This window comes from Maylandia zebra, linkage group LG13, assembly GCF_041146795.1.
Source record: "Maylandia zebra isolate NMK-2024a linkage group LG13, Mzebra_GT3a, whole genome shotgun sequence".
In the NCBI taxonomy this organism is placed as follows: domain Eukaryota; kingdom Metazoa; phylum Chordata; class Actinopteri; order Cichliformes; family Cichlidae; genus Maylandia; species Maylandia zebra.
This window is the reverse complement of record NC_135179.1, coordinates 36,374,242-36,387,187: the sequence shown is the minus strand read 5'-3', so window position 1 is coordinate 36,387,187 and position 12,946 is coordinate 36,374,242.

Sequence of the window (12,946 nt, the reverse complement as noted above, 5' to 3'; positions counted from 1 at the left end):
AGTATAGGTTTTCATTATGTGAATAACTTGGAAATCTTAGCTCAAACAGCTGCAAAACCTGTTTGCCCAGCACGGGAACCTTGAGTTCTATAAGATAAAGCCATAAACATGTGTATCCGAGTCTTCTATCAAAAGTTACAGCTATTTATATGAAGTTGTACAAAATAGCTTTCTTTCGCCAAGACAGTGCGTTTCTCACTGTTACATGCATTTGAATGGGGAACTCCACTGAAACAAAGTATAGGTTTTCATTATGTGAATAACTTGGAAATCTTAGCTCAAACAGGTGCAAAACCTGTTTGCCCAGCACGGAGACCTTGAGTTCTATAAGATAAAGCCATAAACATGTGTATCCGAGTCTTCTATCAAAAGTTACAGCTATTTAAATGAAGTTGTACAAAAACGCTTTCTTTCGCCAAGACAGTGTGTTTCTCACTGTTACATGCATTTGAATGGGGAACTCGACCGAAACAAAGTATAGGTTTTCATTATGTGAATAACTTGGAAATCTTAGCTCAAACAGCTGCAAAACCTGTTTTCCCAGCACGGGAACCTTGAGTTCTATAAGATAAAGCCATAAACATGTTTGTCTGAGTCTTCTATCAAAAGTTACAGCTATTCATATGAAGTTGTACAAAAACGCTTTCTTTCGCCAAGACAGTGCGTTTCTCACTGTTACATGCATTTGAATGGGGAACTCGACCGAAACAAAGTATAGGTTTTCATTATGTGAATAACTTGAAAATCTTAGCTCAAACAGCTGCAAAACCTGTTTTCCCAGCACGGGAACCTTGAGTTCTATAAGATAAAGCCATAAACATGTTTGTCTGAGTCTTCTATCAAAAGTTACAGCTATTCATATGAAGTTGTACAAAAACGCTTTCTTTCGCCAAGACAGTGCGTTTCTCACTGTTACATGCATTTGAATGGGGAACTCGACCGAAACAAAGTATAGGTTTTCATTATGTGAATAACTTGGAAATCTTAGCTCAAACAGCTGCAAAACCTGTTTGCCCAGCACGGAGACCTTGAGTTCTATAAGATAAAGCCATAAACATGTGTATCCGAGTCTTCTATCAAAAGTTACAGCTATTTAAATGAAGTTGTACAAAAACGCTTTCTTTCGCCAAGACAGTGCGTTTCTCACTGTTACATGCATTTGAATGGGGAACTCGACCGAAACAAAGTATAGGTTTTCATTATGTGAATAACTTGAAAATCTTAGCTCAAACAGCTGCAAAACCTGTTTTCCCAGCACGGGAACCTTGAGCTCTATAAGATAAAGCCATAAACATGTGTATCCGAGTCTTCTATCAAAAGTTACAGCTATTCATATGAAGTTGTACAAAAACGCTTTCTTTCGCCAAGACAGTGCGTTTCTCACTGTTACATGCATTTGAATGGGGAACTCGACCGAAACAAAGTATAGGTTTTCATTATGTGAATAACTTGGAAATCTTAGCTCAAACAGCTGCAAAACCTGTTTGCCCAGCACGGAGACTTGAGTTCTATAAGATAAAGCCATAAACATGTGTATCCGAGTCTTCTATCAAAAGTTACAGCTATTTAAATGAAGTTGTACAAAAACGCTTTCTTTCGCCAAGACAGTGCGTTTCTCACTGTTACATGCATTTGAATGGGGAACTCCACCGAAACAAAGTATAGGTTTTCATTATGTGAATAACTTGGAAATCTTAGCTCAAACAGCTGCAAAACCTGGTTTCCCAGCACGGGAACCTTGAGTTCTATAAGATAAAGCCATAAACATGTGTATCCGAGTCTTCTATCAAAAGTTACAGCTATTTATATGAAGTTGTACAAAAACGCTTTCTTTCGCCAAGACAGTGCGTTTCTCACTGTTACATGCATTTGAATGGGGAACTCGACCGAAACAAAGTATAGGTTTTCATTATGTGAATAACTTGGAAATCTTAGCTCAAACAGCTGCAAAACCTGTTTTCCCAGCACGGAGACCTTGAGCTCTATAAGATAAAGCCATAAACATGTTTGTCTGAGTCTTCTATCAAAAGTTACAGCTATTTATATGAAGTTGTACAAAAACGCTTTCTTTCGCCAAGACAGTGCGTTTCTCACTGTTACATGCATTTGAATGGGGAACTCGACCGAAACAAAGTATAGGTTTTCATTATGTGAATAACTTGGAAATCTTAGCTCAAACAGCTGCAAAACCTGTTTGCCCTGCACGGAGACCTTGAGTTCTATAAGATAAAGCCATAAACATGTGTATCCGAGTCTTCTATCAAAAGTTACAGCTATTTAAATGAAGTTGTACAAAAACGCTTTCTTTCGCCAAGACAGTGCGTTTCTCACTGTTACATGCATTTGAATGGGGAACTCGACCGAAACAAAGTATAGGTTTTCATTATGTGAATAACTTGAAAATCTTAGCTCAAACAGCTGCAAAACCTGTTTTCCCAGCACGGGAACCTTGAGCTCTATAAGATAAAGCCATAAACATGTGTATCCGAGTCTTCTATCAAAAGTTACAGCTATTCATATGAAGTTGTACAAAAACGCTTTCTTTCGCCAAGACAGTGCGTTTCTCACTGTTACATGCATTTGAATGGGGAACTCGACCGAAACAAAGTATAGGTTTTCATTATGTGAATAACTTGGAAATCTTAGCTCAAACAGCTGCAAAACCTGTTTGCCCAGCACGGAGACTTGAGTTCTATAAGATAAAGCCATAAACATGTGTATCCGAGTCTTCTATCAAAAGTTACAGCTATTTAAATGAAGTTGTACAAAAACGCTTTCTTTCGCCAAGACAGTGCGTTTCTCACTGTTACATGCATTTGAATGGGGAACTCCACCGAAACAAAGTATAGGTTTTCATTATGTGAATAACTTGGAAATCTTAGCTCAAACAGCTGCAAAACCTGTTTGCCCAGCACGGAGACCTTGAGTTCTATAAGATAAAGCCATAAACATGTGTATCCGAGTCTTCTATCAAAAGTTACAGCTATTTAAATGAAGTTGTACAAAAACGCTTTCTTTCGCCAAGACAGTGCGTTTCTCACTGTTACATGCATTTGAATGGGGAACTCCACCGAAACAAAGTATAGGTTTTCATTATGTGAATAACTTGGAAATCTTAGCTCAAACAGCTGCAAAACCTGTTTTCCCAGCACGGGAACCTTGAGTTCTATAAGATAAAGCCATAAACATGTTTGTCTGAGTCTTCTATCAAAAGTTACAGCTATTTATATGAAGTTGTACAAAAACGCTTTCTTTCGCCAAGACAGTGCGTTTCTCACTGTTACATGCATTTGAATGGGGAACTCGACCGAAACAAAGTATAGGTTTTCATTATGTGAATAACTTGGAAATCTTAGCTCAAACAGCTGCAAAACCTGTTTGCCCAGCACGGAGACCTTGAGTTCTATAAGATAAAGCCATAAACATGTGTATCCGAGTCTTCTATCAAAAGTTACAGCTATTTAAATGAAGTTGTACAAAAACGCTTTCTTTCGCCAAGACAGTGCGTTTCTCACTGTTACATGCATTTGAATGGGGAACTCGACCGAAACAAAGTATAGGTTTTCATTATGTGAATAACTTGAAAATCTTAGCTCAAACAGCTGCAAAACCTGTTTTCCCAGCACGGGAACCTTGAGCTCTATAAGATAAAGCCATAAACATGTGTATCCGAGTCTTCTATCAAAAGTTACAGCTATTCATATGAAGTTGTACAAAAACGCTTTCTTTCGCCAAGACAGTGCGTTTCTCACTGTTACATGCATTTGAATGGGGAACTCGACCGAAACAAAGTATAGGTTTTCATTATGTGAATAACTTGGAAATCTTAGCTCAAACAGCTGCAAAACCTGTTTGCCCAGCACGGAGACTTGAGTTCTATAAGATAAAGCCATAAACATGTGTATCCGAGTCTTCTATCAAAAGTTACAGCTATTTAAATGAAGTTGTACAAAAACGCTTTCTTTCGCCAAGACAGTGCGTTTCTCACTGTTACATGCATTTGAATGGGGAACTCCACCGAAACAAAGTATAGGTTTTCATTATGTGAATAACTTGGAAATCTTAGCTCAAACAGCTGCAAAACCTGTTTGCCCAGCACGGAGACCTTGAGTTCTATAAGATAAAGCCATAAACATGTGTATCCGAGTCTTCTATCAAAAGTTACAGCTATTTAAATGAAGTTGTACAAAAACGCTTTCTTTCGCCAAGACAGTGCGTTTCTCACTGTTACATGCATTTGAATGGGGAACTCCACCGAAACAAAGTATAGGTTTTCATTATGTGAATAACTTGGAAATCTTAGCTCAAACAGCTGCAAAACCTGTTTTCCCAGCACGGGAACCTTGAGTTCTATAAGATAAAGCCATAAACATGTTTGTCTGAGTCTTCTATCAAAAGTTACAGCTATTTATATGAAGTTGTACAAAAACGCTTTCTTTCGCCAAGACAGTGCGTTTCTCACTGTTACATGCATTTGAATGGGGAACTCCACCGAAACAAAGTATAAGTTTTCATTATGTGAATAACTTGGAAATCTTAGCTCAAACAGCTGCAAAACCTGTTTTCCCAGCACGGAGACCTTGAGTTCTATAAGATAAAGCCATAAACATGTTTGTCTGAGTCTTCTATCAAAAGTTACAGCTATTTATATGAAGTTGTACAAAAACGCTTTCTTTCGCCAAGACAGTGCGTTTCTCACTGTTACATTCATTTGAATGGGGAACTCCACCGAAACAAAGTATAGGTTTTCATTATGTGAATAACTTGGAAATCTTAGCTCAAACAGCTGCAAAACCTGTTTTCCCAGCACGGGAACCTTGAGTTCTATAAGATAAAGCCATAAACATGTGTATCCGAGTCTTCTATCAAAAGTTACAGCTATTTAAATGAAGTTGTACAAAAACGCTTTCTTTCGCCAAGACAGTGCGTTTCTCACTGTTACATGCATTTGAATGGGGAACTCCACCGAAACAAAGTATAGGTTTTCATTATGTGAATAACTTGGAAATCTTAGCTCAAACAGCTGCAAAACCTGTTTTCCCAGCACGGGAACCTTGAGTTCTATAAGATAAAGCCATAAACATGTTTGTCTGAGTCTTCTATCAAAAGTTACAGCTATTTATATGAAGTTGTACAAAAACGCTTTCTTTCGCCAAGACAGTGCGTTTCTCACTGTTACATGCATTTGAATGGGGAACTCGACCGAAACAAAGTATAGGTTTTCATTATGTGAATAACTTGGAAATCTTAGCTCAAACAGCTGCAAAACCTGTTTGCCCAGCACGGAGACCTTGAGTTCTATAAGATAAAGCCATAAACATGTGTATCCGAGTCTTCTATCAAAAGTTACAGCTATTTAAATGAAGTTGTACAAAAACGCTTTCTTTCGCCAAGACAGTGCGTTTCTCACTGTTACATGCATTTGAATGGGGAACTCGACCGAAACAAAGTATAGGTTTTCATTATGTGAATAACTTGAAAATCTTAGCTCAAACAGCTGCAAAACCTGTTTTCCCAGCACGGGAACCTTGAGCTCTATAAGATAAAGCCATAAACATGTGTATCCGAGTCTTCTATCAAAAGTTACAGCTATTCATATGAAGTTGTACAAAAACGCTTTCTTTCGCCAAGACAGTGCGTTTCTCACTGTTACATGCATTTGAATGGGGAACTCGACCGAAACAAAGTATAGGTTTTCATTATGTGAATAACTTGGAAATCTTAGCTCAAACAGCTGCAAAACCTGTTTGCCCAGCACGGAGACTTGAGTTCTATAAGATAAAGCCATAAACATGTGTATCCGAGTCTTCTATCAAAAGTTACAGCTATTTAAATGAAGTTGTACAAAAACGCTTTCTTTCGCCAAGACAGTGCGTTTCTCACTGTTACATGCATTTGAATGGGGAACTCCACCGAAACAAAGTATAGGTTTTCATTATGTGAATAACTTGGAAATCTTAGCTCAAACAGCTGCAAAACCTGTTTGCCCAGCACGGAGACCTTGAGTTCTATAAGATAAAGCCATAAACATGTGTATCCGAGTCTTCTATCAAAAGTTACAGCTATTTAAATGAAGTTGTACAAAAACGCTTTCTTTCGCCAAGACAGTGCGTTTCTCACTGTTACATGCATTTGAATGGGGAACTCCACCGAAACAAAGTATAGGTTTTCATTATGTGAATAACTTGGAAATCTTAGCTCAAACAGCTGCAAAACCTGTTTTCCCAGCACGGGAACCTTGAGTTCTATAAGATAAAGCCATAAACATGTTTGTCTGAGTCTTCTATCAAAAGTTACAGCTATTTATATGAAGTTGTACAAAAACGCTTTCTTTCGCCAAGACAGTGCGTTTCTCACTGTTACATGCATTTGAATGGGGAACTCCACCGAAACAAAGTATAAGTTTTCATTATGTGAATAACTTGGAAATCTTAGCTCAAACAGCTGCAAAACCTGTTTTCCCAGCACGGAGACCTTGAGTTCTATAAGATAAAGCCATAAACATGTTTGTCTGAGTCTTCTATCAAAAGTTACAGCTATTTATATGAAGTTGTACAAAAACGCTTTCTTTCGCCAAGACAGTGCGTTTCTCACTGTTACATTCATTTGAATGGGGAACTCCACCGAAACAAAGTATAGGTTTTCATTATGTGAATAACTTGGAAATCTTAGCTCAAACAGCTGCAAAACCTGTTTTCCCAGCACGGGAACCTTGAGTTCTATAAGATAAAGCCATAAACATGTGTATCCGAGTCTTCTATCAAAAGTTACAGCTATTTATATGAAGTTGTACAAAAACGCTTTCTTTCGCCAAGACAATGCGTTTCTCACTGTTACATGCATTTGAATGGGGAACTCCACTGAAACAAAGTATAGGTTTTCATTATGTGAATAACTTGGAAATCTTAGCTCAAACAGCTGCAAAACCTGTTTTCCCAGCACGGAGACCTTGAGTTCTATAAGATAAAGCCATAAACATGTGTATCCGAGTCTTCTATCAAAAGTTACAGCTATTTATATGAAGTTGTACAAAATAGCTTTCTTTCGCCAAGACAGTGCGTTTCTCACTGTTACATGCATTTGAATGGGGAACTCCACCGAAACAAAGTATAGGTTTTCATTATGTGAATAACTTGGAAATCTTAGCTCAAACAGCTGCAAAACCTGGTTTCCCAGCACAGGAACCTTGAGTTCTATAAGATAAAGCCATAAACATGTGTATCCGAGTCTTCTATCAAAAGTTACAGCTATTTATATGAAGTTGTACAAAAACGCTTTCTTTCGCCAAGACAGTGCGTTTCTCACTGTTACATGCATTTGAATGGGGAACTCGACCGAAACAAAGTATAGGTTTTCATTATGTGAATAACTTGGAAATCTTAGCTCAAACAGCTGCAAAACCTGTTTTCCCAGCACGGAGACCTTGAGCTCTATAAGATAAAGCCATAAACATGTGTATCCGAGTCTTCTATCAAAAGTTACAGCTATTTATATGAAGTTGTACAAAAACGCTTTCTTTCGCCAAGACAGTGCGTTTCTCACTGTTACATGCATTTGAATGGGGAACTCGACCGAAACAAAGTATAGGTTTTCATTATGTGAATAACTTGGAAATCTTAGCTCAAACAGCTGCAAAACCTGTTTGCCCAGCACGGAGACCTTGAGTTCTATAAGATAAAGCCATAAACATGTGTATCCGAGTCTTCTATCAAAAGTTACAGCTATTTAAATGAAGTTGTACAAAAACGCTTTCTTTCGCCAAGACAGTGCGTTTCTCACTGTTACATGCATTTGAATGGGGAACTCGACCGAAACAAAGTATAGGTTTTCATTATGTGAATAACTTGGAAATCTTAGCTCAAACAGCTGCAAAACCTGTTTGCCCAGCACGGAGACCTTGAGTTCTATAAGATAAAGCCATAAACATGTGTATCCGAGTCTTCTATCAAAAGTTACAGCTATTTAAATGAAGTTGTACAAAAACGCTTTCTTTCGCCAAGACAGTGCGTTTCTCACTGTTACATGCATTTGAATGGGGAACTCGACCGAAACAAAGTATAGGTTTTCATTATGTGAATAACTTGGAAATCTTAGCTCAAACAGCTGCAAAACCTGTTTTCCCAGCACGGGAACCTTGAGTTCTATAAGATAAAGCCATAAACATGTTTGTCTGAGTCTTCTATCAAAAGTTACAGCTATTCATATGAAGTTGTACAAAAACGCTTTCTTTCGCCAAGACAGTGCGTTTCTCACTGTTACATGCATTTGAATGGGGAACTCGACCGAAACAAAGTATAGGTTTTCATTATGTGAATAACTTGGAAATCTTAGCTCAAACAGCTGCAAAACCTGTTTTCCCAGCACGGAGACCTTGAGTTCTATAAGATAAAGCCATAAACATGTGTATCCGAGTCTTCTATCAAAAGTTACAGCTATTTATATGAAGTTGTACAAAATAGCTTTCTTTCGCCAAGACAGTGCGTTTCTCACTGTTACATTCATTTGAATGGGGAACTCCATTCCGGAACCTTGGTGCATTCCGGAACTCTGAACATTCCGGAATTCCGAACATTCCGGAACCTTGGTGCATTCCGGAACCTTGGTGCATTCCGGAACTCTGAACATTTCGGAACTCTGAACATTCCGGAATTCCGAACATTCCGGAACCTTGGTGCATTCCGGAACCTTGGTGCATTCCAGAATTCTGAACATTCCGGAACCTTGGTACATTCCGGAATTCCGAACATTCCGGAATTCCGAACATTCCGGAACCTTGGTGCATTCCGGAACTCTGAACATTCCGGAACTCTGAACATTCCGGAACTCTGAACATTCCGGAATTCCGAACATTCCGGAACCTTGGTGCATTCCGGAACCTTGGTGCATTCCGGAATTCCGAACATTCCGGAACCTTGGTGCATTCCGGAACTCTGAACATTCCGGAACTCTGAACATTCCGGAATTCCGAACATTCCGGAACCTTGGTGCATTCCGGAACTCTGAACACTCCGGAATTCCGAACATTCCGGAACCTTGGTGCATTCCGGAACTCTGAACATTCCGGAACTCTGAACATTCCGGAATTCCGAACATTCCGGAACCTTGGTGCATTCCGGAACTCTGAACATTCCGGAATTCCGAACATTCCGGAACCTTGGTGCATTCCGGAACCTTGGTGCTTTCCAGAATTCTGAACATTCCGGAACCTTGGTACATTCCGGAACCTTGGTGCATTCCGGAACTCTGAACATTCCGGAATTCCGAACATTCCGGAACCTTGGTGCATTCCGGAACTCTGAACATTCCGGAACTCTGAACATTCCGGAATTCCGAACATTCCGGAACCTTGGTGCATTCCGGAACTCTGAACATTCCGGAATTCCGAACATTCCTTGGTGCATTCCGCAAACTTGGTGCATTCCGGAACTCTGAACATTCCGGAATTCTGAACATTCAGGAACCTTGGTGCATTCCGGAACCTTGGTGCATTCCGGAACTCTGAACATTCCGGAACTCTGAACATTCCGGAATTCCGAACATTCCGGAACCTTGGTGCATTCCGGAACCTTGGTGCATTCCGGAATTCCGAACATTCCGGAACCTTGGTGCATTCCGGAACTCTGAACATTCCAGAATTCCGAACTTTCCGGAATTCCGAACATTCTGGAACCTTGGTGCATTCCGGAACTCTGAACATTCCGGAATTCCGAACATTCTGGAACCTTGGTGCATTCCGGAACCTTGGTGCATTCCGGAACTCTGAACATTCCGGAACCTTGGTGCATTCCGGAACCTTGGTGCATTCCAGAATTCTGAACATTCCGGAACCTTGGTACATTCCGGAATTCCGAACATTCCGGAATTCCGAACATTCCGGAACCTTGGTGCATTCCGGAACTCTGAACATTCCGGAACTCTGAACATTCCGGAACTCTGAACATTCCGGAATTCCGAACATTCCGGAACCTTGGTGCATTCCGGAACCTTGGTGCATTCCAGAATTCTGAACATTCCGGAACCTTGGTGCATTCCGGAACCTTGGTGCATTCCGGAACTCTGAACATTCCGGAACTCTTAACATTCCGGAACTCTGAACATTCCGGAATTCCGAACATTCCGGAACCTTGGTGCATTCCGGAACCTTGGTGCATTCCGGAACTCTGAACATTCCGGAACTCTTAACATTCCGGAACTCTGAACATTCCGGAATTCCGAACATTCCGGAACCTTGGTGCATTCCGGAACCTTGGTGCATTCCGGAACCTTGGTGCATTCCAGAATTCTGAACATTCCGGAACCTTGGTACATTCCGGAATTCCGAACATTCCGGAACTCTGAACATTCCGGAACCTTGGTGCATTCCGGAACTCTGAACATTCCGGAATTCCGAACATTCCGGAACCTTGGTGCATTCCGGAACCTTGGTGCATTCCGGAACTCCGAACATTCCAGAATTCCGAACATTCCGGAATTCCGAACATTCCGGAACCTTGGTGCATTACGGAACTCTGAACATTCCGGAATTCCGAACATTCCGGAACCTTGGTGCATTCCGGAACTCTGAACATTCCGGAACTCTGAACATTCCGGAATTCCGAACATTCCGGAACCTTGGTGCATTCCGAAACCTTGGGGCATTCCGGAATTCCGAACATTCCGGAACCTTGGTGCATTCCGGAACTCTGAACATTCCTGAATTCCGAACATTCCGGAACCTTGGTGCATTCCGGAACCTTGGTGCATTCCGGAATTCTGAACATTCCGGAACTCTGAACATTCCGGAATTCCGAACATTCCGGAACCTTGGTGCATTCCGAAACCTTGGGGCATTCCGGAATTCCGAACATTCCGGAACCTTGGTGCATTCCGGAACTCTGAACATTCCGGAATTCCGAACATTCCGGAACCTTGGTGCATTCCGGAACCTTGCCGAATTCCGGAACTCTGAACATTCCGGAATTCCGAACATTCCAGAATTCCGAACATTCTGGAACCTTGGTGCATTCCGGAACTCTGAACACTCCGGAATTCCGAACATTCCGGAACCTTGGTGCATTCCGGAACTCTGAACATTCCGGAACTCTGAACATTCCAGAATTCCGAACATTCTGGAACCTTGGTGCATTCCGGAACTCTGAACACTCCGGAATTCCGAACATTCCGGAACCTTGGTGCATTCCGGAACCTTGGTGCATTCCGGAACTCCGAACATTCCAGAATTCCGAACATTCCGGAATTCCGAACATTCCGGAACCTTGGTGCATTCCGGAACTCTGAACATTCCGGAATTCCGAACATTCCGGAACCTTGGTGCATTCCGGAACTCTGAACATTCCGGAACCTTGGTACATTCCGGAATTCCGAACATTCCGGAATTCCGAACATTCCGGAACCTTGGTGCATTCCGGAACTCTGAACATTCCGGAACTCTGAACATTCCGGAATTCCGAACATTCCGGAACCTTGGTGCATTCCGGAACCTTGGTGCATTCCGGAACTCTGAACATTCCGGAACTCTGAACATTCCGGAACTCTGAACATTCCGGAATTCCGAACATTCCGGAACCTTGGTGCATTCCGGAACCTTGCTGCATTCCGGAACTCTGAACATTCCGGAATTCCGAACATTCCGGAACCTTGGTGCATTCCGGAACATTGCTGCATTCCGGAACTCTGAACATTCCGGAACTCCGAACATTCCGGAACCTTGGTGCATTCCGGAATTCCGAACATTCCGGAACCATGGTGCATTCCGGAACCTTGGTGCATTCCGGAACTCTGAACATTCCAGAAATCTTAGCTCAAACAGCTGCAAAACCTGTTTGCCCAGCACGGAGACCTTGAGTTCTATAAGATAAAGCCATAAACATGTGTATCCGAGTCTTCTATCAAAAGTTACAGCTATTTAAATGAAGTTGTACAAAAACGCTTTCTTTCGCCAAGACAGTGCGTTTCTCACTGTTACATGCATTTGAATGGGGAACTCGACCGAAACAAAGTATAGGTTTTCATTATGTGAATAACTTGGAAATCTTAGCTCAAACAGCTGCAAAACCTGTTTTCCCAGCACGGGAACCTTGAGTTCTATAAGATAAAGCCATAAACATGTTTGTCTGAGTCTTCTATCAAAAGTTACAGCTATTCATATGAAGTTGTACAAAAACGCTTTCTTTCGCCAAGACAGTGCGTTTCTCACTGTTACATGCATTTGAATGGGGAACTCGACCGAAACAAAGTATAGGTTTTCATTATGTGAATAACTTGGAAATCTTAGCTCAAACAGCTGCAAAACCTGTTTTCCCAGCACGGAGACCTTGAGTTCTATAAGATAAAGCCATAAACATGTGTATCCGAGTCTTCTATCAAAAGTTACAGCTATTTATATGAAGTTGTACAAAATAGCTTTCTTTCGCCAAGACAGTGCGTTTCTCACTGTTACATTCATTTGAATGGGGAACTCCATTCCGGAACCTTGGTGCATTCCGGAACTCTGAACATTCCGGAATTCCGAACATTCCGGAACCTTGGTGCATTCCGGAACCTTGGTGCATTCCGGAACTCTGAACATTTCGGAACTCTGAACATTCCGGAATTCCGAACATTCCGGAACCTTGGTGCATTCCGGAACCTTGGTGCATTCCAGAATTCTGAACATTCCGGAACCTTGGTACATTCCGGAATTCCGAACATTCCGGAATTCCGAACATTCCGGAACCTTGGTGCATTCCGGAACTCTGAACATTCCGGAACTCTGAACATTCCGGAACTCTGAACATTCCGGAATTCCGAACATTCCGGAACCTTGGTGCATTCCGGAACCTTGGTGCATTCCGGAATTCCGAACATTCCGGAACCTTGGTGCATTCCGGAACTCTGAACATTCCGGAACTCTGAACATTCCGGAATTCCGAACATTCCGGAACCTTGGTGCATTCCGGAACTCTGA